Source organism: Podarcis gaigeae, assembly GCF_964106915.1.
Source record: "Podarcis gaigeae genome assembly, chromosome: 2".
Taxonomy (NCBI): Eukaryota; Metazoa; Chordata; class Lepidosauria; order Squamata; family Lacertidae; genus Podarcis; species Podarcis gaigeae.
Window position 1 is genome coordinate 67911738 of NC_139679.1, and position 5593 is coordinate 67917330.

A 5593-nucleotide genomic window follows, 5' to 3' on the forward strand; every position below is an offset into this window, starting at 1 on the left:
AGATAACAGTTAATGTTTAATGTCATGAAGTGAGTTATTTATTTTTTTAAACTATGCATTAGGACAGGATGTTGTTGTTGTCATATTTTAAACATCACTATGTATTTATTTCCTTTGATTTATTACCCCCTCATCTTGATCCCAGGGCAGGTTACAGCCAAACACCAACATAAAACAGAGCCAGTCAGCCCCAATTGAAAGATAAATAATATTCTTTTAGAAATCGTAACACAGAAGCTGATACATTCAGATAGCAGCTGGTCATTTATCTGCTTTTCCAAAAGATTGAGCAAAGAGGTACTTCCTTAAAGCAGCACTGAAAACCAAGCCAAGCCAAGCCAAGCCAGGGGCACCTCTGCAGGGCAGGCTATTGTTGAACTTCCATCAGCCCCAGCCAACATCAGGGATGATGGAAGTTGGGGGTCCAATAACACCTGGAAGGCCACAGTTCCCCATCCCTCCATTAAGAGAAGCATATTGGTTGCCCAGGAATCTTTTGTGTATGCTGCCTTAAATTCCATAATGGAAGAAAGGTGGCATATAAATATTAGCAAACATGAATGAAATATTTATTTGTTCATGTATATTACATATACATATAAAACAAACCTTAAAGTGGTTTAGAAAAAGATTTTAAAAATCAAGAAAAAATTACAAACAATTACAATCAATACAAACGATACTTTAAAACATAATAAAGTTAAGATACTAAAACAGATTAAAATTCACCTCAACATGCTAAGCCTCTGGGCAGGCTTGCCTAAAAAAGAATGTTTTTAGCAGGTGCCAAAAAAAGTACAGTGAAGATGCCTGTTTGATATCAAATATGCAAAGCGGGAACACACTGAGTCATAATATTAACCTATCTACCCAGTACTGACTGGCAGCAGCACTTGCTCCAGGAAATGCAATGGAGCATCTTTTAGAATACAGGTTATTAAGGTTCTCTTGGGGCATCGGCTTCACAGGGCTGCTGTTAGTATAAAACAAGGAAGGGAGCACAACCCTGAGCTCCTTTGAGGAATAAAAATATAACAAATATAACAAAGAATACCTGAATAAAGGAAGAGCTGGCTGAAATGCTTTGACAGAAATGGGTGGGGAAACTGACACAGAGTCTGGTCTGCATTATTCCTGGCCCCAGTACAAGGGGGTGGGAATCATTCATTAGTTTCAATTGTACAAAACGAGAGAGATGAACATATGGTAATCAGATAATCCAAAGAACTAAGGCTTCAGCAAAATGTTTATATAATGTATTTTTGAAAATCTGTTGGGTAAAGCTAAAGTAATGCAGTGACATACTTCTGAATAGCTATCTCCATGTGTTATGTTTGTGGATATGTCCCATTCTTTGGAACATCTGGTTTTAACAAGTTGAGTTAAGTCCCCCTCGAAACCTCTAAGTTCTATATGCTTTAATTTAACTCCGTTTTTAATGAAAGCAAGAATCACATTTACAAGCAATTGTTGAAGCCGTGGAGACAACTTCTGTTCTCAGTCAGCAACAGGGGTGGAAGCCTGCAAAATAGTTTTTGAGCTGCCTTCCTCTTAGTTCCAACATAACCAGTGGTTGCCAACCATTACCTTGCCAGTTCAGTCAGGATGGCTGACCTAAGTATTGTGGGGCAAGTCAGGGAGAGTCTTCCTTTGGGGCCTTCGCTCATTGCATAAAAATGTGCACTCTCTCTTTGTTTCCGTTCATATTCGTGAAAATATCATGCATGAACCTTCAAGCCTGAAAAGTTGTATGCCCCAATAACTCTCTGTCACTGTTGCCTTAACTCTAAACACATTGAGAGTGTGTTTACACCACAGTGTCATTTCATTCTTATAACAGTTTAACTGCTATGATTTCCCCAGTAAATCCTGGGAATTGTAGTTTGGTGGCTGAAAATTCTGTCAGAGTTCCCTACAGCTCTTCACAGAAAATAGCTCCTAGGGATCCCTAGATAGTGGAAATGGCAATTAAAATGAGTTTAAATCCATAATATAGATGTCAATGCACTCTGATCTCAGTGGACCTAACTTCATTCATGTTCACAGCATTGGGTGTGTACAGGGTAGATTAATATTTCTTTGCCATTTCTTTGCCACCGTTGATTCCACCAACGGTATCTCTGAAAAATTGTACACATCACATGGGAAGACAGGCAAACTAATGCCAGTGTACTGGAAGAAGCAAAGATCACTATTATTGAAGCAATGATTCTTCAACATCAACTTCGTTGGACTGGTCATGTTGTTTGGATGCCTGATTATCGTCTTCCAAAGCAACTACTCTATTCCAAACTTTAAAATGGTAAGCATAATGCTGGCGGTCAACAAAAGAGGTTCAAAGAAACCCTCAAGGCAAATCTTTAAAAATGTAGTATGAACACTGACAACTGGGAAACACTGGCCTGCGAGTGCTCCAATTAGAACATCCTTTACCAAAGGATGTCATGGGCTTTGAAGACGCTCAAACTCAGGACGCAAGGGAGAAACGTGTTAAGAGGAAGGCACGCTTGGCAAACCCTCACCACGATCAACTCCCACCCGGAAATCTACGTCCCCACTGTGGAAGGATGTGTGGATCCAGAATTGGCCTCCACAGTCACTTATGGACTCACTTTTAAAACCATGTTTGTTTATGGAAGACAATTTTACTTGGCTACGAGTGATCGCCAAAGAAGAAAGAAGAATATTTCTTTGGACTTTGGAGTCTTGGACCCTACCTAATTAGCTGCTGCAGGCAGCCTGCAAAACAACAGCCAACCTTACCAGTCACACTGGCACAGAAAATGTGTATGCTACTGTCTGATAAGGAATGACTGCTATTCTTTCAAGAGCTCTGGGGCTTTAATGGGTTCTTAATGAATTGTGTACCCTCCCCTTCTCTCTCACCTATCTTAATGAGTAAGATTTTCGCTCTACTTTTCACTAAATGAGTTTGCTAGAGTTGGATTGTTGCAGATCATGTGGAATGCCTGTGTGACTTAGAATCAATCCATAACTTTTGCAGCCAACCAGAGATCATTGAAAGTACTTCAGGACAGCATCTTCTCTACATAGTTCCCATCATGGGTTTTATGCAGACTGAGACCCAACACTCAAGACTGAGACTCAATGTGAGCCCTGCCCACTACTCTTTTCCTCTTACTGGGATGTTGCAGTAGGAAGAAGCAATGGTAGGTGACATGGGACTGCCTCCACGGGACACTGCACATAGGCATGCATGACAAATTGGTGGGGCAAGCTTTTTGTATGCAGGTCCCAGGTTCATTCCACAGCATCTCCAGGTACATCTGGCAAAGAAGTCTGAAAGTCTGGAGAGCCATTGTCAGTGTTAATTAAGGAAGGCAGTCTAGACAACGCTGAACTAGGTGAACAAACTTAGTATAAGGCAGTTTCCTATACTCTTGTGGGAAAAGTGATGGAAGCTGGTATGTGTGGTTTTATTTATTTGCCAATTTTTTTGTTTTGGGAGATGGGATGAGTTTACATCTTCATCCCTGACTTCTGCAACAACCTAGCATTTTTAGAATCTGGTCTATAGAAGCAATGCTAGAATGTTATCAACTGTTTACTTTTTGGCTGGCAGATAATGGGGAATAAAAGTTACATGGAAAAGGACATCACCAGCAGCCTATTTTATTCCTTATCATTTTAAGATATACAAGATTAAATATGAAGCAGAATTAGGCCAAGGGCCAGTGAAGGATCTTTTTTTTTTTTTGCTTTGTAAATTCTCTTACTTTTGCGACCTTCTTTGCTGTCGCTGCATGCACATAAATGGTTTGGGGTTGTTTTGTTTTTAGTTACCATCAGGATTTTTTTGTAGCTGCTCCTCTATGAAACAGGTCCAAGAATGTGCCAGAGATTATTAGTATGTGAGACGTTACACATAGAATACCAACTGTTTGTAAGTATGCACAGCGGTTCCTCTTAAACTTTTCTGTGTTGCCATTTGTAATTATATAACATTACTACAATACCCCCAATGCTTAGAATAGAGGCTACCAAGGGAATAGTGTGAATACCGCACTACAATTATTTAGCTTGAAAGGCAATTGAAAAAGGGTTGAGTGTGACTGCAGCAGAGAGGAAAAGCTCGATTTTAATGACTTCTATTAATGTGATTTTAAACATTGTTTCCAGTACAGTAACGTCACATGCACTGTAGGGCATTTGTTTCCTTGAAGGCAATATTGAAAATGGGAGCTGTTTGAATGTTTTCCAAGGTTCAGATACAATAAACAATGCAATGACTCTCCACTGCAACACAAACTAAAGAAGTGCATCAGATTTGCCCCCTACTTGTGACAGTCTCCCAGCCCCTCCGCCCCTATATTGCCAAGTTTAGCTCAAGGACTTCAGTTAGTGGTGTGCTGCAGAATACTGGAACGACTGTACCAACATTGAACATATGATAAACACCTCAATCCCTCCCTACCGCCACCACTGCTGCCCATGGGCCAGCAGTAAAGCCAACTTAGTTGTGAGAGGGAAGAAGGGTGGATGGGTGCAGAAAAGGCAAGGAATGAGGAGGTGATCAAAAACCAAGACGGTGAAGAACTCACAGAATTGTAATCACCTCATTGGGGTGATTATGAAATTATGAATTAGGAATTATGAAATTATGTTCAACAACGAATTGCCCTGCTATGGTGAAGTGTCTGGATTGTAGTCCCAATGTTTGTACCGATCAGACCCCATTTCACAACATTGCTCGAGGACCTAAAGTAGCCATAGGAGACGTTTTAAATAAAAACAGAACCAAATAATTCCCAGCAAACCTTCAGTGACTTAGCCAGCCCAAATCCAGATATCTGCTCTAAATTCTTTTTATTAAATTTATACTGGGCGGCCATAAGTACCAGGATTTCAAAAGCGGAATTGACATCCGAGGGTGGCGCTTCGTCCTGGATCTTAGGCAAGTCAATAAAAAAATCGCATGGTTTTGGCATTTTTGTGAAAGAAAAAAAAGCCCAACAACTACTTTTGGGGTGTCCTGGTTTTTACTGTTTGAAATATGGCAACCCTGATTTATAGCCCACCCTTACTCCTAAAAAAGCCCAGGGCACCAAACCCCCTAGCAATGAAACCAATGTCCAAAAAAACACACAATTCCAGTAGATGCAGACAGGCAAAGAGCTCTGTGTAAAAGGCTTGTTGGCAAAGGAAGGTCTTCAGTAGGTGCTAAAAAGACAAGGGAGATGGCGCCTGTCCAGTGTTCAATGGGACAGAATTCCAAGGGGAATTCCAAATTTTGAGATAACTGCCAGCAATATGCTTCCTTCCTTTCTTTCTTTCTGTTAAAAGGCTCCCCTGCCTTTCTGTGCAAGGCTCCCAAGAGTGGCTTACGAAACGTAATCCAAGTAAAACAAGCAATTAAGAATAAAACCGACAATTCAAAACAGTAGTATAGGCATACCAGTCAAATGAACTGACCCCAGCCCTTCCTAGAGACAACTTTTCAAAGAATGGTGCTAATGTATCCCATATTTTAAGACACACACACACTTGATATTTTGGATTAGATGAACACTTGTTAAAATGCTGCTACAACGATGCCCCACTTGGAGAGTAGAGGCTATTGTTCAGCTTTTGC